Source organism: Leptonychotes weddellii, chromosome 15 (assembly GCF_054177405.1).
Source record: "Leptonychotes weddellii isolate Sample4059 chromosome 15, ASM5417740v2, whole genome shotgun sequence".
NCBI lineage: Eukaryota > Metazoa > Chordata > Mammalia > Carnivora > Phocidae > Leptonychotes > Leptonychotes weddellii.
Genome location: NC_138383.1, coordinates 4284760 through 4309388, shown reverse-complemented (window position 1 = coordinate 4309388; position 24629 = coordinate 4284760). Strand labels below are relative to the sequence as shown.

General features: G+C 50.9%; 1 long non-coding RNA gene across 1 annotated transcript; it reads right to left on the bottom strand.

Annotated features, from left to right (window-relative positions):
• Nucleotides 1-9858: 9858 nt before the first annotated feature.
• Nucleotides 9859-24589, bottom strand: LOC115938599 (uncharacterized). The gene is made up of 3 exons (XR_014140369.1): nucleotides 24017-24589; nucleotides 14632-14782; nucleotides 9859-11481 (listed from the first exon to the last, which is right to left on the bottom strand). It is a non-coding gene; the product is annotated as an uncharacterized LOC115938599 (long non-coding RNA).
• Nucleotides 24590-24629: the final 40 nt, after the last annotated feature.

The following is a 24629-nucleotide window of genomic DNA, read 5'->3' as shown; positions in this document are numbered from 1 at the left end:
ACATTTTATCTAGGTGAGACCTGAAAATGCTACTAATTTTTTCAAGTGGCATCTTAATAGGCTTTCCAGGAGATTCTAACACATGGTAAAGTTTGAGAATCCCTGGTTGAGACTAACAATTTGGCATCATTATCTATTTCTGTAGAACAAACCACCCCAAAACTTAGCATCCTAAACAGTAACCATTTTATTTGCTCGTGACTCCATAGGTTAACAGTTCAGGCTGGGCTCCACTGGCTGGATCTTCTATAGTCTCACCTCTGATAGGATTGCCAGACTTAGCAAATAAAAATGCACGATGCCGCGTTAAAGTTTAATTTCAAAGAAACAACAAATAATTTTTTTTTTAGGATAAGTATAATTAATGCTAAAAAATTATTCATTGTTTACATAAAATCCAAATCTAACCAGGCACCCTATATCTTCTTTGGCAACCTAGCCTAGGGTCACTTTCGCAGCTGTGGTCATCGGGTGGTCAGCAGAGCCTGGACAGTCTGATGGCCTCGCTCATCCCGTCTGGCAATTGGTACAGGAGGTCGGGTGGCATCTCCCGCCATGTGGTCTCTCACCCTCAGGGAGGCCAGCCTGGTGACAGGAACATTCCAAGAGGGCACAAGTGGAAATTGCAAGGCCTCTTGAGGTCTAGGCTCAGAATAACCTCACCCGGAAAGAGGTCTGCTGTCCGCCCTCAGCTACTGGGAGGTGATCTCTAGGACCCTGCAGTGCCTTGCCTGATGGGGTTTTGGCCCCTAGGAATTCCGACAGTGTGATTCACGGTGGGCTTTGGGACAGGCCATAGCACTTGCAACACCCAGAGGAGCTGGTGAGCGAAGGTCAGCACGTGGCGGTGTGAGGTCAAGCTCCAGAGAGACTCGACGCCAAGGCTCGGTGAGCTTCCCCCGTGGCAATACTCTTGTGTGTGCTCATAAATCATAACCAGGAGGATGTTATACCCCCCAGGACTCCACAGGGAGGGTGACTGGAAGCTTCGTGTTTGGACACCTACCTGCCATTCACCTTGTCCTTTGGCTGGTTCTAATTTGTATCCTTTTGCTATTGTAAAACTGTGATCCTAGGTATAACACTTTCTTGAGCTCTGTGAGTCATTCTAAGTGAATTGTCTAACAGGAGGGTGCTTGTGGGGAGCCCCAAATTCATAGCCAGCCCCTGAACTTGTGGCTGGTGTCTGAATTGAGGACAGTCATGTGGAAGACAGTGCCTGCAAACCACATGGGTTTGCTTAAACTCCAACACACACTGCTTCTGGAACATTCTGTTGGTCAAAGCAAATCACAAGGTTAGACCAAGTCAAGGCAATGTACAGTAGACTCACCTCTGGATAGAAGGGTTGGCAAAGTCACATTGCAAAGGGACACTCATGCAGGGATGAAAGGAACTTGTGGCCGATTTTTCAAATTTACTGCAGACACAGTGGGTGTTGGGGAATAGACACCGGGACTGTTCTACTCGGTGGCCTGTTTTCCCCATGGGACGTGCACTGTAAGTTCCTCAGGGCTGGGACGATGGCTTCTTCACCTATTTCCCCAATGTCTGGGTCATACCAGGGACTTGGTACACAGGAGGAGATCTGTGTTTGATGAATGAATGTTTGAGTGAATTAACTAACGTGAATCACATCTCCAGCTCCACTGCACATTAAACCACCTGATGAGTTTTTAAACCACCCATTGTTGGATGCACCCAAGAGCCAGTAATTCTGAATGTAGGGGTAGCATGTAACCCAGGCCTCAGAATTTTTAAAAGCCTCCCAGATGATCTCAGCATCCAGCTGAGGTCCAGGATCACTAACCGGACATCCAGGAGCTTAAAACCTCCAACTAACATTCACCCACCACTGAGATCCCCATGGAGGCTGTGGAAGCGGACCAGAAAATGTAAGTCAGGACCCAAAGATACAACGTATTAAATCATGCACAAAGAATGAGTGGGAGGGTGCTGAGGGAAAGGTAAGCTCCCATTTCCTGGACCAATGTCTGCTGAGGGGCTGCCTATTCCGTTCCTGCCTCTCCCAGGGGCTGTGTGATCTCAGTGGAGAGCATTGCTAAAAAACCCCATTCTTCAGATCACACTTCTCAATGGCTTGGCTCCTGCCCAGGCTCCCAGCTTGGAGCTGCTCTGGCTTTTATATCTCTGGGATTTGGTCTAACAGTGCAGTCCTGGAGCCAGCTCCTACTTGCTCACAAGATTGTGAAAATTTCAGGACTCTGGCAAAGCAATTGTTAAATGCAGTCATTATTTAAAAAAATAAAATAAATTACGCAAACTTACAGTGACATGGATTCTATAAAAAGATCATGAACACTCAAGCTCATCACCTTCTTAACCACTCCATTTTACTGTTCTCTGTGCTCCTGAGGTTATTTACGTCTGTTCTATCTATACGGTGGAAATACTAAGTAAATGGTAATCTGGTAACTCTGTGTTCATGCTGATAGATTGAAATCAACCACAGTGGGAGTATTTACAACATAGAAATTGGTAAATACTATAAATCATGGCTTTTCTTACTTTTGGTCCAGAGAGTCAGTAATTAAAATTTACCAATGCACCCCTCGATCTAAAGGTTAAAAAAAGAAAGCGGAATGCCAGCCCTGGGTTTCCTCGAGCTTATGTTGAAACCAATTGCTCTCCGTAGGAAACGCATTTGGAAAGATTCAAGCACCCTTACCAGGCCCCACACACCCGTGGTTGCTGTCAGCACCTCTAAAAGGCTTTGTGGTCTCAGGACTTGTCCAGACTCTGCCTCCCTGCCTCCTTCTTGCTCATTTTCAGCACAACCCTCCCCTTTGAATCCCCCTCTTGCGTTCTGCCCATCCATCCCTTAGGACTGATGATGCGAATGGTCCTGTTCCCCAGGTTTGCCCCTGGGGGTTGGGATTCCCCTAGGCACACACCCTGCAGCCTTGACCCAGACCTTCCTGGCATCCACACACCAACCCTGTCAAGCCCTTCTCAGCCCTGCCAGAGCCCAGGTCCCTGCTGCCTGGCAAGGGAGGTCTGATATATCCCTTCCCCTTCATGCAGTTAGAACTGATGCTCCAAGGACCTGCAGGCAGGGCCACCCAAGCTCTCTACCCCCACCTACCCCCTCCAAAGGACACTGCCCCCCCCAAGGTAAGCAGGCATAGCCAGCTCAAACCCAAACTTTAATGTCAGCAGGGATCACCCAACACTATAACACCCCAGTGCTTGAGGAAGTGTTTTCTCAACACCAGGGAACCCCTCTGAACACCAAACACCCTCCCAGTCTCTCCCGCACACAAATGGCAGCTGGGTGGTGGGGGGGTCCCCAAGCCCACCTGACAGGCACCTCAGAACATCCTGTGCTCCAGGCCCCGCTTTGGGAAGACCTAAACCACATACCAGAATTTCCCATTCTCTCTCAGCCCATGATGCATCGATGAACTTCCCATCCAGTCAGACCCACCAGGGACGGAGCAGCAGAAGTAGACCATCTGTCTGTCGCCCTTGGACCCCAGAGCCAATCCTGCCCGTTGAAGTGTGTTATTTGGATGCTGCAGAGAAATGTGTTTTCTTCATCTGTAAGGCCGTAGTGCCTCTCCTCTAAATGAACAGAGGCTTGTTCACAAGATTCCATTTTTTTCCCTAAGCAATTATTTTAATTTTTTCCCAATTTCTAATCCAAGTAGAATTTACATACATTGAAATGTATGTATCTTAAGTATACAACTGGATAACTTTTGACAAATACATATCTCAGTGTATCCCACAGTCTTACCAAAATACAGAACATTTCTCTCCTCCAGAAAGTTCCCTCCTGCCCTGTGCCAGTCAATCGCCACCCCCCTCCCAATGCCCCACCCCACCCCCCCTACCCCCAAGGCAACCACTGTTCTGATTTCTGTCACCAAAGATTAGTTGTGCCTCTTCTAGAACCTCACAGAAGTGGAATCACACAGAATGAGCTCTTTTGTGTCTGGCTTCTTTAACTCAGCATAAAGCCAGATAATTATATTTAAGCAACTTTAATTTTCCATGCAGTCTGTGTGCTGGAGAAGGCTTCTAGATTTGGAATCTTTGTGTTGGAATCCAAAATAGCTTTTGTGGGGCCACGCACATCTTCCCTGCCTCCCTGCCTCTCCTTCCAGGCTTCAAAGACCCTATTTTATACAGACAACTTCAAAAGGCCCTCTGAGCTTTGGCTCTCAGGCCTCACCCTTGGAGCCAGGGCCCAGTGAGACAGACCCTGGGGACACTACAGACGGGACATGACTGCAGGGGGGGCCAAAGATCATGCAATTAGGTCCAGAAAACAGAAATGGAAAGAATCCATGTTGGGTGAGTGTGTTAATTTCCTATTGCTACTGCAACAAATCGCCACAAATTCAGCAGCTTAAAACAACAGAAATTTAGTAGGTCACAGGTCAGATGTCCAGGCTCCCCTGGTTTCTCCGCTCTAGGTCTTACAAGGGCAAATCAAGGTGTCAGCCAGGCTGGGCTCTGATCAGGAAGTTCTGGGAAGAATCATTTCCAAGGTCATTCGGGTAATTGCCAAGTTCAGTTCTGTGATGTGTAGGACAAGGAAGGATCCCCCTTCCTTGCAGGCTGTCAGCTGGGGCCAGTCTTGGCTCCTAGGGGATGCTCACTCTCCTTCTCTTTTGCCCCCTCCCCCATCCATGGCAGGTTGAGTCCCTGCCACCCATGAAATCTCTCTGCTTCCTCTTCTGACTTCAGCTGGAAAAGAGTTCTCCACTTTGAAGGGCTCGTGTGATTAGATCCCCCACCCCCTACCAATAATCCAAACTGATCTCCCTATGTTAAGATTACCAATTTTTTTAAAAAGATTTTATTTATTTATTTGAGAGAGAGAGTGAGAGAGAGAAAGAGCACAAGAGGGGGGAGAGGGAGAGGGAGAAGCAGACTCCCTGCTGAGCAGGTAGCCCAATGCGGGACTCGAACCCGGGACTCCAGGATCATGACCTGAGCCGAAGGCAGTCGCTTAACCAACTGAGCCACACAGGTGCCCAAGATTACCAATTTTGATTATACCTGCAAAGTCCCTTTGCCATGTGCAAAGTCCCTTTGCCATGTGCAAAGTTTGGGAGTCCCCAGGACCACCTTCTGGTTTGATAATTCACTAGAAAGACACACAGAACTTAGAAAAAAAAAAAAATCTGTTATACTCATGGTTATGGTTTTTTACAGTGAGAAGACACAGATTAAAATCAGCCCTGGGAAGAGGCTGGTGGGGACGGGCCCGGGAGAAGCTAGGTGTGAGCTTCCTGGTGTCCTTCCAGTAGGACCATTCGGACAGCTCTTCACTCTCCCAACATACATGGAGTATTGCCAGCCAGGGACACCCACCTGAGCCTTGTGTCCAGAGTTTTCACTGGGTCTCAGTCATGTCAATATAGCTCGCTGACTGTCCACAGGGCTGACCTCAGTCTGCAGCTTCTCTAGAGGTCAAGCTGGTACCATGTGGCCCAAAGTCCCAACCCTAAAACTCATTGTTATCAAAGACTATCTGGCTGGCCCAAGGTCCCCAGGTAAACAAGGATACTCTTATCAGACAGGACCTTCCAAGAGCTCAGAGGTAACGTCCCAGGAGCTGAGGGCAAAAGCCAAAGGCCAAATCTCTCTTTGGGCAAGGTCAATCTCTTCCTGCACACCGTGAAACTAACATTTCCATGGGTTCCAGGATCGGGAGGACGTCTCTAGGGAGCCATTATTCGGCTAACCCCCCAGTGAGCGTCAGTCTTCCAGATTCAAAGGGAGAAGTGTTTCCCAAAGTGTGTGCTTTAGAACCCAAGTCCCACCAGCCGTTCCCAGGAAGGCTCTGTGGCCGAATAGCTTTTGGAACCGTTGTCCCTCCATACCCTCCTTTCTCAGAGACCCACTTGGGCTTCAGTGGAAGGGAAAATCTTGCCGCAAAGGGCCCCACTGTACTGCACTTAACCCAGCGTTGCCCAGACTGTCTTATCTATGGAGCTGTCCTCATGTGATCTTCCGTGTAAGGTTCGACCCAAGATATTTGGGGAAAGTGGAACTGTGCCTTAAGCAATCTTTGCAACCTAAAGCCTTTCCACCAACCCTCTGGACCCAGTTTCTTCATCTGCAGGATGAGAGTTATTGTTTCATTTCCTATCTGAGCAGGTTATCGTGAATTAAATTAGGTAACGCACACAAAATGCTTGGTTCATCATATACATCTGACAGATGGTAACTAGTATTGTCGTATTTATTTTTAGGAACTAAAATGTCTTTAGTAACCTTCCCTGTTGTTTCTTCATCACTGTCAACGCCAGGTCCAAAGAGCCCACGAAGCATCTTACAGGGTGGTCATGATTTGGGCCCAGGGAAACATGCTGGCAAACGTAAGTGATTCTCCTCTCCAGGTTCCCAAAGATCGGATGAACTAGCTAACCTGGAGGAATCCTGTCTAATGTGCGTGCAGTGAATGAAGGCCAGGAGGCCTCGCACTTTTACTTGCTGGCACTTTCTCTCATACAGCATTTATTGAAAGTGAACGCTCTGTGTGGACCTGCTCCTGGAAGGGACTCACAGGCCTCTAACCTAACCCCTGAGCCCCCCAGCCCCCACATCCTCCCAGAGAATAAACAATACTCCCCCTCGAGCCTGCGTGGCACTGCTCAGCCTCATTAACCAGCCATCCAAACCAGCGGCAGAGTGACCCCCAAGGTGGCCACTCCCCATGTTTTCTCTCCAGGGTTTCTCCCCAGCCAGTCAGCCCTCTGAGCTCCAAGCCCTGTGGCCTTCCAGACCTTCTGCCCGGCCTCGTTCTTTTCCCACATGGCTTCACGCTATGGCTCCCACTCTCAGCCTGGCCCTTAGGCCAATGACTGGTTTGAGGCTTGTTCTCTTGGTTTTGACCTTGGGGCCTCTTGAAGACACACCGCCTGTATCACTTTCAGTCATCACAGGTAAAGGCAGGTGGAGACCCCTCCCCTGGTGCCCCAGCACCTAGGGTCCTCCTTGACAGTCAGGGAGAGAGCTTGAGTACATCTGCAGACAATGCTGAGCCATCCATGGGAAGGGGCCACCCTGGGAAGGGATCTAGGAAGAGGCCCGGTTGACCACACCACAATTCAAAGGTGGACTTCCTATGTGTGGACCATGCCGCGAATGAGTCAGGTTTAGTTTGGTTTGCTTTTTTAACACCTGACTCATCTTCTAAGATGACCCTATGCCATTAAGAATAATGAGCATGAGGGCACCTGGCTGGCTCAGTTGGGGGAGCATGTGACTCTTGATCTCTAGGGTTGTGAGTTCGAGCCCCACATTGGGGGTAGAGATTACTAAAAAAAAATAAATAATAAATAAATAAAAACTTAAAGAAAAACAAAGAAGAACAAGCATCATGAAGTTGGTGATGCTGCTCACAGCGCATGCTCTGAGCTACATTGGGCCCCAAGTACTGTGCGTCTTTCCCTTACACCGTCTCATGTGACCCTGCCATGGCTACCCCAATTCACGGGTGAGGAAAGGGTAAGTAACATGTTTGAGGTCACTACTGGTAGGTAGTGGTGCCAGGCTTCTCCCCCAGGCCCGTGTGCCCCAGCGGCCTCCGCTCTGCCCTGCTGTGGTGCCGCCCCCATCTCCCTGGGTCTCCTTGGCCTGACACAGATGTGCACAGTCTGGCAAGCAGCCTCGGGCTCCGTAATTCCTGCGAAGAACACCTGGGGCTCTGGAAAACCACCTGCTTCAGAATGGAGGAACCAGGTGGACTCCCCAAAGGACCTCCTTCCGAATCATCAGGCTCCCAGCTCATCCTCACCACACGTTGATCCTTTGATCCCCCTTCCTGGGTCCTTCGTGAACACAGGTGGCTCGAGTGCCCTCCCTTCTCCTGCAAGGGGTTTTCTGGGTCTCCTCAGGCCCCCCCCACCTCCACCATCCCCTGTCGGTGAGACTAGTCCAGGCTCGGTCTTTACTGCCATCTAGTGGCTCCCAGGCTCACCACAGGGAGGGGAGTTCCAGAGCAGAGGACAGAATTCTAGGCACCTTTAAAACGATACCATGGTTGAGCTTGATCCAGCTCAGAGTCTCCACTGGGCAAACCCAGGGCCAGCTCTCTGGAAAGCAACAGGCTTGGTGTGGCCCCGGAGGCCTGCGTGAGGAGCAGGCAGCTGCACCTGCTCATCCTGCTGAGGTCCTGACCCATCTCATCTGCGGGAGGTTTTTCCAACCTTGGATGGAGGGCTCCACCCCTCTGCCCGCCAGAGGCCAAGAGGGATGAGGAAGGGAGAGAGAGGTCGGCCCCGTCGGGGGGAGGAAGGTGTTGCAGAGGAAGAGGGGCTGGTGTGGGTCTGTGTCCCCGCAGGAGAGGAGAGGCGCAGAGCCCTGGGCTGGCCCTCTAGGGAGCCGGGTGGCCAGCGTTCCCATCCTGACCCTGCTGCTCACTCGGAGCCTCTCGGAAAAAGAGCCACCATCCACCTCCTGGCTGTCGTTAGACGCTAGAAGCCCTGCTGTATCAGTTTCCTGCGGCTGCCGTAACAAATGACTCAATGGGGTGGCTTAAAGCAACAGAAATTATTCTCTCCCCGTTCTGGAGGCCACATGTCCAAAACCAAGGAGTCAGCGGGCTTGCTTCTGTCTGGAGGCCCTGAGAGAGACTGGTCCACGCCTCCTCTCTCCTGGCTCCTGAGAGTTGCTGGCAGTCCATGCGGCATTGGCCCTGTGGACGCGTGCGTGTGTGTCCTCTTCTTACAAGGACACCAGTCACACTGGATTAGAGCTCTAACCCACGCTCATCAAGTGCATCTTCATCTTGCTTTGATCACATTTGCAATGACCCTATTTCTAAATATAAAATCACATTCACCGGGGCTTAGGGCTTAAACCTGTCTTTTGCGGGGGGACACCGTTCAGTCCGCAGTAGATCGCGCATTATTGGGTTCCCCTCTTACCCTGGGGTCAAGAACAAGCTCCACGTGTGTCTGATGTCCCATTCTTTGCACTCATGCCTCGGGCCCTCCGCGCTGGGTTTGCCTGCTCCCACCGCAAAATGTCAGCCCCGTCTGGCTCATTCGCCTCCCACATTCAGCTCCATTGCTCCCCATCTTTAAAAGGCTGGGGAGATGTCCCTACCCCATGAAGTGTCCCCAGATCAGGCCCCAGGCCCCACCCTCTCTCGCGAGCCCCCAGGCACTGCGGGTCGCCGGGCACCAGCTGTCATCACGAAGGGTGGTACAACAGAGCTCAAGCCCCTCAGCTGAGGGGAAACTCCTCATGCTCAGCAGGGCTCAGATGTCCGCACTGCCTGATTCATCCAGGCCGGCCTTGGAGGGCCAAGTGTCCAAACAGTTGTTCTGAGTGTGAAGGAATGTTCTAGAAAGTCAGGCTTTTCTGAGTCAAGCGGTCAGCCACATTTGTATGCTAAAGACACATTTTGCCCAAGAGCCTCGGGGAAGATGAAAGGCGGGCGGTCAGGGCTCTGCTGACCAGGGGGAGGTGGCTGAGACCTCCAGCCCCTCTAGGACGGCCCGGAGGATCTGGTGCAGAGCCAGACAGCAGACTGCCCTCACCCCTCTCCCGCCCCGTGCACCGGCTCCCTGAGCCATCACAGGGGGCTCTAATGAAATGCTGGTTTAAAAGCGCCTGGACTGCAGGAATGTTCCAGGCAAATTAAATATACAGCATCCAAGAAGCCAAGTGGCTTGGAAAACCTCATTTACGGTTTAACAAAAGATGGAGCAGTTAGACAAGCGAGCAAGACGCAGCACTAATTGGCAGCCGTACTTGGTTTGCTCCCCACAATTGCCTCATGGAATTGTAAAAAAAAAAAAAGAAAAAGAAAGAAAGAAAAGAAAAAGAACGTGTTGAAACTTTGAAATTAGACACTTTAGAAAAATAGGCTAATGTTCTCAGAGACCATGTTTTAAAGACAGCTTATGTTGCCGACTCAGGGTTTTCTCAATCAGCAGAGCACACCGTCTCCACTCCACTCGACAGGGGCGCCAGGAGAGAAGCGGGAGGTGTTGTCTTAAACACATCAGGGCAATTTTCACCTCTATCTTATCACCACCTTCAAGATGCATTATTTTCATCTGAAGTGAGGTTCCAATTTTTGGAAGAAAAAAAAAAAAGCCTTTCCTCTCTCCCAACCTCATTTTTTCTCTCTCTCTCTGTCCTGAGGGAAGCGTCGGGGAAGAACATTCTTCCACTTGCTACGGTTTGGGAGCCCATAAAACACGCCAACGGCTGGAGTGTTTTGCCCTGATAAACCCCCTCCCAGCCCACCAGCCGAGCTGGGGCGGGGGATCCATGCGGCTGGTCAGGAAGCGGGTGGGCAGCACGGGGACTGCCACCCTGTCCCCGCGCCTCCCGCCTCCGAAAGCCGAGGGACCGAGGAGTGGGGAAGTGTGTTTTATCCACAAGCGTGTATCCCACTCCCCCCTCAGATCCCATGGGCTTTCTCAACACCAAGGGCTGCTTTAGTGTTTTCATTTACCCGTCACCAACGCAATTGCAAGCCAGCCTTAGCACTCCACTGGAGAAGTGCCTTTTCCTTTGAACCCGGTTAAGCAAATCGGAGGGCCTGGAGGCTAAGCTTTCCTGTCCGTCTTCATCTCTGCCCCAAAAACGAAATAAAGGAGATTTCCAAAACAACTTGAGGGGTGATGGAGGAGGCAGGCAGCCTTGGGACGGTCTGAGCCTGGGGCGACCTCGGAGACCACCCAAGCCGCTGGGGCTGATTAAGGAAAGATGCCCAAATGGGCCATGGTCCATGGGGGCGTGATTCTCAAACTCTGGCGCCTGTGGAGTAAACGTGTCCCGGTAACACTGTCTTGTGATACCTTCAGGAGTATTCACTCTCTTCCCTGCCGATTCCTTTCTTCATTCATTCCCCAAAATATCTTCGGTACCACTCGGTGCCCCGCTCTAATTACTGAGGATATAATAATTTAAAACAAATCCTCCCCCACACTCGTGGAACCCAAGCTCTGTGGGGTGAACCGACAGTAGACCAAAACATTTACACTGATGACACTTGGTGACCCATCAGCAAGGCGTCACCGGGGGATTAGAAGTGTGTCTCGAGTGGCCACTGCGGAACCACGGCAGCGCATGAGGTCTCCGCGGCCGACACCTCTTCCCTCTGCCTCCAGCAGGTGGTCCCTCGGTCCACCCGCGTCACATGATCGCCCAGCATCATTGCTCGAAGAACCTTCGGTCAGGGCACTTATGCAGAGAGACCATATCTGGACTTACTCTCTGCTCCCTGGTCCCACTGCCTTCTGTCTGCAGGGGCATTTCCAGCAGGAAGGAGAGAGATCCACGTACGGGGGTGTGGGTTTGAACATGCTGCTCCCTCCAACCGTGACTGAAGACAGTGTGTGGCAGGAAGCCGGTCAGCACAAATGGGTGACACGTGACCATACTCAGGCTGGCACTGGGCACAGGCACTGCAGGATTACTGTGTTTGCACGTGAGCGCGGACATCCCCTGACATCCGTGGCAGCTTGAGAAATGAGAACCCTAGGGGGACAAGAATTGGACTTTATTATCTTGAGAGTCCTTCCTTAGGGCACGCATTCTCTCTCTCCCCTCACCCCCCCATCTGTCTGTCTCTCTTTTCCTCCCTCTCTGTCTCTCTCTGTCTCTGTCTCTCTGGCCGTAACCTCGAAACATGAGAGGCGACTAATGTTCTTATAGCTTTCTGAGATGATTTCCAGACCTGGCTCTTCGACACCTACGGGGCCATTCATATCTGCTCTTGGTGATTCAGATTCATAGTTTATAGCGAGCGACACTCTCAAGAGCTGAGGAGATGCTCCAGTAAACCCGGCTCGCTCATAAACCTTCACAAATCGGCTTTGCTGGTGTGTCTATTTTATTTTATTTTATTTTATTTTAAAGATTTATTTATTTGAGTGGGGAGGTGGGCAGAGGACAGAGGGAGAGAGAGAACCTCAAGCAGACTCCCCGCCGAGCGTGGAGCCAGACATGGGGCTAGATCTCACAACCCTGAGATCATGACCTGAGCCAAAACCAAGAGTCAGACACTCAACTGACTGTGCCACCCAGGAACCCCATTTTTTTATTTTTATTTTAATTTATTTTTAGTAATCTCTACACCCAACGTGGGGCTCGAACTCAGGACCCGAGATCAGGAGTTGCATGCTCCTCGGACCCCCCGCCCCTGCCGTGTGTCTATTTTACAATCAGGAGATGGATCCACGTGGAAATTATTTTGTTCCAACCAACTGGTGCCAAGTTGGTTCCTAACGTCCCCACGGTCCGGACCCCATTATTCTTTCCTCCAGGCAGACAGACACACGGGCTAGACACGGCACCCTGGGAAGGGCCACACAGGTGCCATTGGGGCTCCGTGATGGAGAATCCCTGCTTCATAACACCCACACCCACAATCTTGCCATACCATCTCTGGCCCCCAGAGCAACCCACCCACAATGCCTTTTAACCTTTTTTACCTGAAGAGATAATGCATCCTTGGGTTCCCAGCCCCAGCTTCTCTCTTGTGGAATTCAAAGGAAAAGGGAGGGAAGAAAAATGAACTAGCATGTTGTCCTCTCCCTGGCACCGGGCACCGTCCTGGGAGCTCACAGAATTCTCATCTAATCCTTGGAACAACCCCAGGGACAGGCCTTGTTTCCAGTTCATAAAGGAGGAAATGAAGGCTTCTGCAGGAGGGTAGTTAACCAGGTCAAGGTGACTCAGCTAGACTAAGCCCGAGGCAGGATGTCAGACCCCAAAGCCCACGCTCCTGCTTCTGCAACGAGCTGCCCCCAAAACACTGCTCCTGGCTGCAGCAGAAACAGTTCCAACAGTCAGGCTGTCCTGCATGATTTTTGGCCAGACTCTGCCAACGACACTAACCTTCTCCCTTCTTCCGTTAGCTCTCCAACCTGTCTGTCGTGAGGGCCGTCCTTCCTGCTGCCACTTCCTAGCCTTGGCAGTGCCCCTTGGGTCATGTCTTTACACCTGCTCTTCTCTTTCTGCCACTTGCCTTGGAGAACGCAGCCCTCCCGCCCATTCTGTCCTGGCCTCTCTCCTGCATGTCCTGCGTCTTGTTAGCCCTCCACAGGCTCCCAGGGGCATGTCAGCCGTGCAAATAGGACCTGTCGCATGCGACAGGAGAACGGCCACATTAGGTGATTCTGGGGAACACAGATTTGTCTCAGAATCTTGCTTCTTGGGGCACCTGGGTGGCTCAGTCGTTAAGCGTCTGCCTACGGCTCAGGTCATGATCCCAGGGTCCTGGGATCGAGCCCCGCATCAGGCTCCCTGCTCCACGGGAAGCCTGCTTCTCCCTCTCCCACTCCCCCTGCTTGTGTTCCCTCTCTGGCTGTCTTTCTCTCTGTCAAATAAATAAAATCTTAAAAAAAAAAAAAAAAAAAGAATCTTGCTTCTTGTCTCCATCCTTATACCCAGGTTAATTCCCGCTGGATCATCGATCTCAATGAGGAAAAGGAAACCATCAAAGTACAAGAAAAATACCTACATGGATGTTTTTAGGTTTTGGAAGTTGCAAAAGTTTTCCAAGTGTGTAGGGCGTAAATCCAAGTCAACAAATTGAGGAATACAATTAACACAAAGACGTGGTTGAAACTGGGTCTCAGATCATGCATGGGAATTTTTAAGGGGACAAGCAGGGAAAGGGACCCAGAGAGAAAACAAACGTTTGGTTCATTTGGGCTCAGAAGTGTAAACTGTCTTTTGAGCTGTGTTTCCACGTTTTTATCACCTACGTAGGTCATAACCTGGAGTAAAATCCCGTGGGCGGTCAGGGAACCACACTCACCAGCTCAGGGGAGATGGTAATAAGTAGCACGTGCTGGGCCCAGGTGTGTCCTGGCAAATAGCCACCCCACTTTGCTTCTCTCTCCCTTCTCTCCCTCTCCTTCCCTCCTCCAACAAGAAGCAGAAACCAGTGTGCAACATTTTCCCCACTGGCAGGGAGTGGGGAGATGGGGTGGAGGGAAACCGTGAGGATTGTAATCGAATGTGTAACTGGTTTATGGAGCGGCCTCAGCCTCGGGGATATAAACATAAAAACATAAAATGGTTTTACATGTTCTCTAATCAATGCCATCAGCCATACTCTGTCAAATTCCGCCTTCCATCTCCTGCTGACATTTCACCCCCTGCTTTCTGGTCCCTTTCAGTTATTAGAAATTCCCTCTGGTTCCAAACCATGACCTCAGTCTAGTTCTGAGTCCTTGGTCCCATCCCCCACCCAAGCGCAGCTGTGGCCTGAGGCAGGTGTGGGAAGGGCTGGAGGCTTGGCTCTCTCTGACTTGGTCCGGTTCCATCTGCCCCCCAGGGAGCTCCTGCCCTGGAGGTGGTCTCCATGGAGGTGGCAGGCCCATCCCCCTCCGACTTCCCTAGGGTGATGTTCAGACTCAAGCTAGACGGCCCCATGGCTGAGAACACCCTCCAAAAAGACGCCTATGTCCCCCAGGCCGTGCCAATGGTCTGGGCCCTTAACCCTTTGTGGGGCATCCCTGGGCGATTCACAATTGCTGCCTGTCCTCAGTGTCACGATCATTCACAAGGACTTACAGGAGTCAGTGAGGCGCTCCGCAGTGCTTCCTGTGTCCTGGGAAGATGTGGGTTGCGGGACCCCCTGTCCTTTCTTTCTGGCAAAGGCATCCCAGTCCCTACCTGCCCAGTCATCACCAGCTGCTCCAGCCAGAGTCCTGTCCTGGGAATGCTCCAGGTGGGAAGTGGACAGCAGTTCCTATGTTTGCATGCACACCACACTCCAAAGGACCCAGGCCAGGCTCTCCCGGGGACGCCTTCTTCATGCCCGGGTCTGTCCAGAGGGCAGAACAGGGAAGATTAGAGCACAGCAAGCCCCCAGCTAGAAGCCCATCCCCCATGGCCTCTCCTCACAGACCCCGTCAATGCTGAGAATTATCCCCTGGAGCCCCACTGTGTGGTTTGCTGGGGAGGGAAACACTCCCTCACTTGGCGCCCCCCGCCCACCAACTGGAACATAGAATAAAATCACAATAGATTAAACACTTATTTTTTTTTTTTTTGAAAGATTTTATTTATTTATTTGAGAGAGAGAGCACAAGACAGGGGAGCGGGAGAGGGAGAAGCAGACTCCCTGCCGAGCAGGGAGCCCGATGCGGGACTCGATCCCGGGACTCAACCAGCTGAGCCACCCAGGCGCCCCTAGATTAAACACTTCTAATGAAGCAATTCCCATACATTATTTCATTTACTCTAAGAGAAATATTCTACTTTTGCCTCCATCTTATAATGAAAAAGTTGAGATTTAGGGAGTGTGTTTTGTCCAAGATTGCATGATCAGAACGGTGTATTAATCTGTTTCTCTGTATAACAAAGAAATCTTATGAATCTCAATGACTTGCTGGGGGCAGGGGGGTGGGTAGGCAAACCATGGCCAGTGAGCCAGATCCAGTCCAACACCTATTTCCCTAAGGCCCACTAGCCAAGAATGGTTTTTACATTTTAAATGGTCAAAAAAAAATTCACAAGAGGACTATTTTGTGACATGAGAGATTTGTGTATACTCCAAATGTCGATGTCCATAAAGAAAATATTAGACAAAGCCACGCTCATCTGTGTATGGATTGTCTATGGCTGCTTTGTCCTACACCGTCGGAGTTGAGGAGTTGGAACAGAGACCATCTGGCCTTCACAGCCTAAAATAATTAGTAGCCGGTCCTTTAAAGAAGTTAGCCAAACCCTGCCAACATTGATTTTTCTCACTCCCAGTTCTCTGGGGCTGCGACGGCTATTTCCGGGCTGCAGGCTGGGTTTGTGGGGGGAGCGCCATCTGCACCTGCCTGGGGCCAGGAGGACCCAGGGCACGTGTCCGTCTCATGGTGGGTGGAGGAAGTACAGTGGAAATGATATTTTGGAACGTTGGTGAGGTCCGGAGCCACAGCCAAGGAAGAATTCTTGAGATGTCTTTGGTGCAAAAAAGGTGATTTTATTAAAGCAGGTGGACAGGATCTGTGGGCAGAACGAGCTACTGCGGCATGCTGCCCCGGGATTGTGACGGGCCACTGAATATATACTTTGGGGTTGGGGGGAAATCAAGACAAAGGGAAGTTTCAAAAGGACTTTTATCTGCTAAAGAAGACTCACAGGATCCTGGAGGTCTGGCTACTGTCAAGCTAAGGTTGTTTTTCCCTCTAGCAAGGCATTAATATTAAAACACTTGGGGGGGGCGGCACCCGGGTGGCTCAGTCAGTTAAGCTTCTGCCTTGGCTCAGGGTCCTGGGATTGAGCCCCCGCATTGGGCTCCCTGCTGAGCAGGGAGTCTGCTTCTCCTTCTCCCTCTGCCTGTCGCTCCCCCAGCTTGTGCTCTCTCTATCTCTGCCAAGTAAATAAATAAAATCTTTTAAAAAAATAAAACAGTTGGGAGCTTCCTGGAGGAACATTATACTCTGCCGGCCTCAAGTATTTGTCAATGGGGGGCGCCTGGGTGGCTCAGTCGTTAAGCGTCTGCCTTCGGCCCAGGTCATGATCCCAGGGTCCTGGGATCGAGCCCCGCATCGGGCTCCCTGCCCCGCGGGAAGCCTGCTTCTCCCTCTCCCACTCCCCCTGCTTGTGTTCCCTCTCTCGCTGTGTCTCTCTCTGTCAAATAAATAAAAAAATCTTAAAAAAAAAAAAAAGTATTTGTCAATGGGCTGCAGGTTGTAAGGACATCTCATTTTATCTACATTTCCTTCTACCTTTGTCTCCCACATCAGAAACACAGGACTCGCTGAAGGCCCTGCCTGGGGCCCCGTGGTCCCTTCCCCCACAGCCACATGCCGTGCCCATTCCAGCAGGAGAGACTCCAGACTCACACGCCAAAGGGCAGCAGGGCCTAAATCTGATACAGGGAGTGAGCGGAGAGTTGGGAGCCAAGATCTCATTCATCGACCACAGGTGGGGACCTAGGATTTGAACTCAGGACCCTCTGCCTCAAAAGCCTGTTTGTTCGTCCTGCCTCACTGACTCTTATCCTGGGCAATCTGTCATAGGTGCAATAAAGAAAAAAAGAGTGGGGAAAAGAATGCAGGACAATTTTCCCATCGCTCTCCACCGCAAGGGTTATTCCTGAGCACCACTAGGCACCATCTCAAGGAGCCACACAACCGGCCAGCGCCTAGAGACAGAGCAGAATGGCTTCTGGGGCCGCTGGAAAGCCTGGGGCCGGAGCTGGCAAGAGCACTGGATTCTTCAGGAATGCCATTGTGGATAACTGAATAGCCATGCCCACGGGAGGTCGAAAAATTCCAAAGACCCATTCATTTCACTTCCCCGGCAGGCATCCTCCAGAACAAACTGCTTTCAGAGTCAGAATATAAATAAGTCATGTGTGTCTAGAAGCCCTTACACAGGAGAGGGGAAAAAAAGGAGACGGGAACTCTACGATCCCCCACCCCCACCCCCGTCCCCCTGCCCATTTTTCACTAAAGCAGGAAGGAGCAGACCCAGTCCCGAGCCTGCTGGTTGTGACAGATGAGGCTGGGCGGAAGTCGGGAGCCATGAAGTGTTGGATGCGCTGAGCAGCGGGGCTGGCAGCAGCGTGGGAGAGGATGATGAACGGGCACCCGGGCATTACATCCGCGTGGTGAGCACCCCCGCGGCCCGCGGCTTGTTCTCTGTGTCATCGTGGAATCCGACGCTCGCCAAGCGATCGACAGGAGGCAGAAAGAATTTATAAAACATGTACATGCTACTCGCTCTTGTAGCTGCTGTTTTGAAAGAAAGACACCGGGAGAAAAGAAATGTAGCAAATAATAGAGCGACACTGACATGTTGTGGAACCCTGGGAGACAGAGCTGATTTTCTTGCCAAGCTCCACTGAAAATCGAAGACGCCAGGAAGCAACGGACGGAGAGGATCTGCGAATAGCCACATGTCAGAAATACTGGGCTTGATGACATGTCTTCAGGGCTCAAATCCCTACATAGGCTGTCCTTCCGAATCGTGGTCCCGATAAAATAAAATACTCTGGGGCAGGGTCTTTACTTCCATATGTAGAGGAATAAAAACTACCACTTACTGGGAACTCATCTGTGCCAAGCACAGCAGGTTTACGATCAGGGTTCCCATTAACTCTACATTGTGAGGGAGACCTAACTATGCCCACATGACACCCGAGAGAACAGACTGAAACAGAAAGGCTCAGTGACTGGCCTGAGGCAGCCCTGCTCATGGGTAATAGAGCCCAAGGTTGAAAATTGGATTTGCCGGAGTCCAGACCAGTGTTTTCCATTTATGACACAGCCTCCCAAAACATTAGGTTAAAACACTTTACCTCCAAGTGGACAAGATTGAGGCAATTTATGCTGCTGCAAAATTGTTTTGCAAAATTAAAAGCCTGTCCTCCCAACGATGACCTCCCAGCAGCTCTGACTCACTCACTACATGTCAGCAGCAGCCAAATCAACCCCCCAGTTTGTCCCGCTCCATTTATTACTACGATGAGCCTCACTGGATAAGAGTGAGGCTTTGGGATCCACACCCAGGGGGCTTTCCCCCTAGCTATTTCCTACCCTTTCCCCCCTACATTCTGTTATGAACATTTTCAAATATACAGCAGAGCTGAAAACATTGACAGTGAACATGCACAGATCTACCATCTAGATTCGACCTTTACCACTTAACTGCTCTTGCCTTGTCTGTTCATATCTATCCCTCAGGCCAGACGCTTGGCTCCTAGACCTGTTTTGAAAACATAAGCAGAACTATAGTGGTATTAGTTGCATTATTAACTTAGCTCCACGTTCTCTACTTAATTATATTTTATGAACCTCTTAACCTCATGCATGATCAATTATTAACTTTGCCTTTTTACCCCTACTCCCTGTTTACCCACTGGTTGTAGAAACCTAATGGGGGCCAGAAGGTGACATTTGTCTTGACGTATTTGATCATACCAGGTCCCAAATGGTGCCTCATTGTCCAGAAGATTGTTTCTAGAACCCCCTCCCTCAAGGTTTCAAGAGCCCCATTACCCATCTCTCATGTATATAAGCTGCCCTAGACTCAGCAGGCAAGGCAGCTTTGGGAATGATCCCCTGCCTTCTCTTTGTCCAGCTGCCCTTCTGATGACAAAACTTTCTTTTTGCTTCAAAACCGGTATCTCAGGAGCGCCTGGGTGGCTCAGTCGGTTAAGCGCCTGCCTTCGGCTCAGGTCATGATCCCAGGGTCCTGGGATCAAGTCCCACTTCAGGTTCCTTACTCAGCGGGGAGCCTGCTTCTCCCCCTCCCTGTCCCTCTGCCGCTCCCCTGCTTGTGCGTGCCCCCATGCGCTCTCTCCCTCTCTCAATAAATAAATAAAATCTTAAAAGAAAAAAAAGAAAACTGTAGCCAACTGAAGCAAGAAAAAAGACAAACAGTATCAGGAATAGAAAGGGGGACCTAACTCCAGACTTAGTAGATTTTTAAAATAATATATGAATGCTATGAACAACTCTATGTCAACACATTTGAAAATGTAGACGAAATGGAGAATTTTCTAAAGAAATGTAAACTACCAAAATTGACTTAAGGAAAACTTGAATAAAACAATTAACATTAAAGAAATTGAATCTGTATTCACAGTCTCTCTGCTTCCCACTCCTCAAACACCAAGGAAAAAAATACTTGTTTCAGGGACACCTGGCTGGCTCTGTTGGTGGAGCATGCGACTCTGAGTTTGGGGTTCAAGACCCACGTTGGGCATAGAGTTTACTTTAAAAAAAAATGAACACACAGTACTTGTTTCAGAAGAAAAAGGGGGAGGGAACAGGAGCAGCACCACCCAATCTAATCTAAAGCCAAAACCAGACAAAGGCCATCAGGAGAAGGAAAAATAAAGACCCAGCTCCCTTCTGAAGGTATGTGCAAGATATGGAAATTAAATAATGGCAAATTTAACTTTGCGGACATCAAACAAAATTGGTTGTGTTTTATTCCAGGCATGTAAAAACAGTAAGATCACAAACTCTCTTAGTGCCATTCAGGTTAAAAGAGAAAAACTATGTGACCATCTTAATGGTCTGAGAAAAAACACCCAATACAAATCATAGTCACTCTTGAGTTTAAAACACTCTAACAAACTAGAATTAAAAAGTAACTTTCCAGGGCACCTGGGTGGCTCAGTCATTAAGCGTCTGCCTTTGGCTCAGGTCATGATCCCAGGGTCCTGGGATCGAGCCCCGCATCAAGCCCCGCATCGAACTCCACATTGAGCTCCGCATCGGGCTCCCTGCTCCACAGGAAGCCTGCTGCTCCCTCTCCTACTCCCCCTGCATGTGTTCCCTCTCTCACTGTGTCTCTGTCAAATAAATAAATAAAATCTTTTAAAAAAATTAAGAAAAAAATAACTTTCCAGGGCACCAGGGTGATTTAGTTGGTTGAGCATCTGACTTGGGATCAGGTGATGATCCCAAGGTCCTGGGATTGAACCCTGCGGTAGGTGGGCTCCCTGCTTACTTGGGGGGGGGTCGGGGGGGGTCTGCTTCTTCCTCTCCCTCTGCCCCTCCCCCTTTTATGCTCTCTCTCTCTCAAATAAATAAAATCTAAAAAAAAAGGTAACCTTCCTACCTGATAAACAGGATTCATCAAAAGCCTACCATTAATATATTTAATAGTGACATTTTGCGAAGAATTGTAATAAAGCCCTAGGGAAGGGGCATCTGGCTCGCTCTTTGGTGGAGCATGCACTGTTCATCTTGGGGTTGTGAGCTTGAGCCCCATGTTGGGTGTAGAGATTACTTTTAAAAAAAATCTTAAAAAAAAAATAGCCCTCGGGAAGACAAAGATGGCCCCACTTCTGTTCAACCTTGTACTGAACATACTGAGTGCACATAGTGCCCACCTTTCACTCGACACTGTGCCAGGTGCAGGGTATACAAATATCATAGGATCTGAGCAGCAGGGCAAAATGCAGGACCTCGTGGGCCCGATGCAGTCGGGGAGACAAGCAGGTAGAAACAGACCATGTAATAGGATGGAGCCATAGTGGGGTGGCGGGTAAGGTGCTGAGGGAGAGGAAGGAGGGGTACCCCACTCTCTCTGAGGGGGGCTAAGTTATAATTTTTAAAAAAAGTTAAAAACATGAGTATCACATATAAAATGACTATGTAGAAGTAATTTTTCCAACTTGCTAATTAATGAGGAAACTAAGAAGACGTTAAGACCAGCTGAAAAGAGAATGGGAAAATCAGCCACGTATGTAGGCAGTCAGGAATGCTAGAATGGGTTTGCTAATCGATGCCACACTGCTCAGTGTCCTACGGGGCACTAACACAGAATGTTTGACATCATTTTCTCCTGAGGACAGACACCAGTTGTATCTTTGGGGGACAAAATCCATTTGCGTTGTTATGGACAAAAATTATTTCGGTTTTCTACAACTTAACACCCCCCCCCATTCGAAGCTGTAAAGTAGCCTTGTGTACACCCTCCTCCAGAGCCAGGCGAGCCCTGGGGAGGGGGCTATGCCCACACCCTATTGAAAGTGTGCTCATATCCTTCTGCCCATTTTCAAGGGGACAATCCCTCTGGGCAGGGGACTACGTCGGTCCGTTCACACCTGCAAGACCACCTTAGAGCACCTCAATTTAGCACAGAATGACCCAGAGCTTTTACTTTTTATTTTTTTAAGATTTTACTTATTTATTTGACAGAGAGAGAGAGTTCGAGCACAAGCAGGGGGAGCGGCACGCAGAGGGAGAGGGAGGAGCAGGGAGCCCGATGTGGGGCTCTATCCCAGGACCCTGTGATCATGACTTGAGCTGAAGGCAGATGCTTAACAACTGAGCCACCCAGGCAACCCCGTGAAAGGGGAGCTTTTAAACATCTTGATTCCCAGGCCACACCCCAGACCCATAAAATCAGTATTTCGGGGGGGGGGGGGATACAGGGGAAGTCCCTGGTGTCAGGCTCTTTAAAGCTCCTAGGTGATTCTGATGTGCTTCCAAAGTTAAGAACTGCTACTCTGAAGACATCCAAGCAAGAGCAGTTGGCCGGCTCCACTCTCCTCCCCTCCCACTCTCCACTTACCCCTCCCGCTCCTCTCTTCCCCATCCCTCCTCTCCTCTTCTCTCCTCTCCTCTCCTCTCCTCTCCTCTCTTCCCCATCCCTCCTCTCCTCTCCCCTCCCCTCCCCTCCCCTCCTCTCCTCTCCCATTTTCAAGGTGACAATCCCTCTGGGCAGGGGACTCTCCTCTCCTCTCCTCTCCTCTCCTCTCCCTCCCAGGCCCAGCCTGGTTTCCATGGTGCCTCTGGGGGGGCAGGGGGTGTCCTGAAACTTGCCTACTTTTGTGCAGAAAACACCAAGTAGGGGCAGCCCAGGACAACCCCCTTCCATCCCCACCCTGGGGGATGGTCCAGGAAGATGGTATCTTTTGAAAATGTTTTCCTCCAACACCCAGAAGGAACCCACAGCTTGAGAGCAGCAAATGAGAAGAAATCTATCACCCTCAGGAAATTGGTTCCGGTGGCCTCGCAGAGCGACAGTAATCAGAAGCCCTTGGAGTGCCTGGCTAAATAAAAAGGTTTAAAACTAATGCACCAGCTGCTGCAGGAAAACGTGTAACCCCCAGATGGGTGGGCTGTGGGGCTGCCCTTATCTGCTAGGCAAGGGCATAAATCTGGGCACACAGGGGGGCCCCACCTCCCACTGGCTCCTTTCACAGAGCAAATCTGCTCTCAGCCTCCAGAACATGTTTTCAGCCTGAGAAGAGCTGCAAAGCCAGGGCAGGATGCCCACCTCCTCAGAAAGGGGGTGTGCGGGGGAGGGGGGTGTCAGGTTCAAAGGCAAACAATACCCATGACTCCCTGGGCCCCAAAGGGAAGTATCCTAAGGTGGGTACAGAAGACAGCTCTTGTCTGCTGAACCCCGGGCTTGCTCCAGTCCCTTGGCCTCTGAGCAAGGACACCGAGAGCCACTCAGAGTGGTGACAGGACTTAGCCAGGTCTTCCTTGGCCTCTCTGAGCCACTAGACTGAAGAGCAATAGAGTCCTCATTAAGATGAGCGGGAGGCACTCCGCGAACCACTAGGCAGCACTCCAATCCCAGGCATTGTTTCTACCCCTCCATCGGACTCTTGTAAGATGTGCCACTACGGGCGAAGAGGTTGTTTGTTACACATCAAAGTGATGGCGGGTCTCGCAAATCAGTGAATCCCTGCCAATCTGCAGAGTTCCTGTTACAGGTATAAATGTGCCCGGCATTCGGAGGGGACATTTTGAAAAGAAAGACACAGAGAAGCGCATCTGCCATTTCCCCAAGGATTGCTTCCTGAGCACCAGCTGTCACCTGGCCCTTTCATCCTTGAGCCTCCAAACACCATGCACAGCACCGGAGGCAGACACCAGAGTCCCCGCCCCTGTCCCTCCAGCAACAGGAGCACCTAGTTAAAAGGCTGTACTTTGCAAACTCCCTTGTAGCCAAATGTGACAAATCAAGGTGTCTGCAGGGCTGACTCTTGCTGGAGGCTCCAGGGAGAAGACTTTCCTTGCTCTTTCCAGCTTCTAGAGGGCACTGCATTCCTTGGCTCATGGCCCCCTTTCCCCACCTTCAAGTTCAGCAGCTTCCAGGGTCAAGTCTCCTCTCTGTCTCTCACTCTCCTGCTTCCGTCTTACAAGGACCCTTGTGATGACATTGGGCCCACCTGGACAATCCAGGACAATCTCCCCATCCCAGGGTTCCTAGCTTCATCTCATCTGCAAAGTCCCTTCTGCCCTGTGAGGTGACACATTCACAGGGTCCAGGGACTAGGGCATGCACAGCAATGGGAGCAATTGTGCTTTTCATCCCAGACCCACTATACCCCTGTCCCTCTGGCCTCACCCATGCAGATGACTTCCTTTGGGAACTGTCCACTCTGTGCCGCTCCTCACCCCACCCACCCTACACCAGCTAGAGAGGAGGGGACGGAGAGGAGCTGGAGTTCCAGAGGCCTGACCCCATCCGTGTGGGGTTCCTGAGCCCCTGCAGCTGCTCCATCCCTGGACACATCGGGTACATGAACGAACAAGTCCACTTTTTAATATAAGTCGGGTTGGGTTTCCGTCACCTTTACCTGCAAGACCCCACACTCTTTCAGGATGTTCCTTGAGGGTCCTGGAAGGGGAGGCCAGGTGCCAGAGGCTGGGGCTTCACCCTCTCCGTGAGGTGGCTCCGGGCGAGCCCGCCGCAGCCCCGGGGCTGCGGTCAGAGGGGGCTCCGCTCTCGGAAGGCCGGCACTGGGCACTGAGGACCGAGGAGCCTGGGGAGGCCAGGCCCCAGCTCTACCTAGGAGATTCGGGAGACATGCAGCCCCTGCCCTGGCTGCTCAGGCCATCTCTGCTGGGGAGGCCGGAAAGAAAGCAGAAGGCAGGCAGGGCAGCTCGAGCAATCACCATCTGCCCCGAGTGGGGCATTTGGCACTTCCGCAGTCCTCTTGATTGGAACATAACCTTAAAGGTCCTGTCTGTTAGCGTGGGATGTTATTCAGTCACAAACAGAAATGAAGCACCGATACATGCCAAAACTTGGATTAGCGTCGAAAAGAGGTGCCCCATCGCCGCGGACTAGCACCCGCCGGCTCCGGCCTCTTTAAGACGACCTTGGAGGACCCAGTTTCAAAGCCCAGGGCGACCCTCTGGCTGCCGCCTCTATGGTGCGTCGTCATTTCCGGCCGGAAGTGCGTGTGC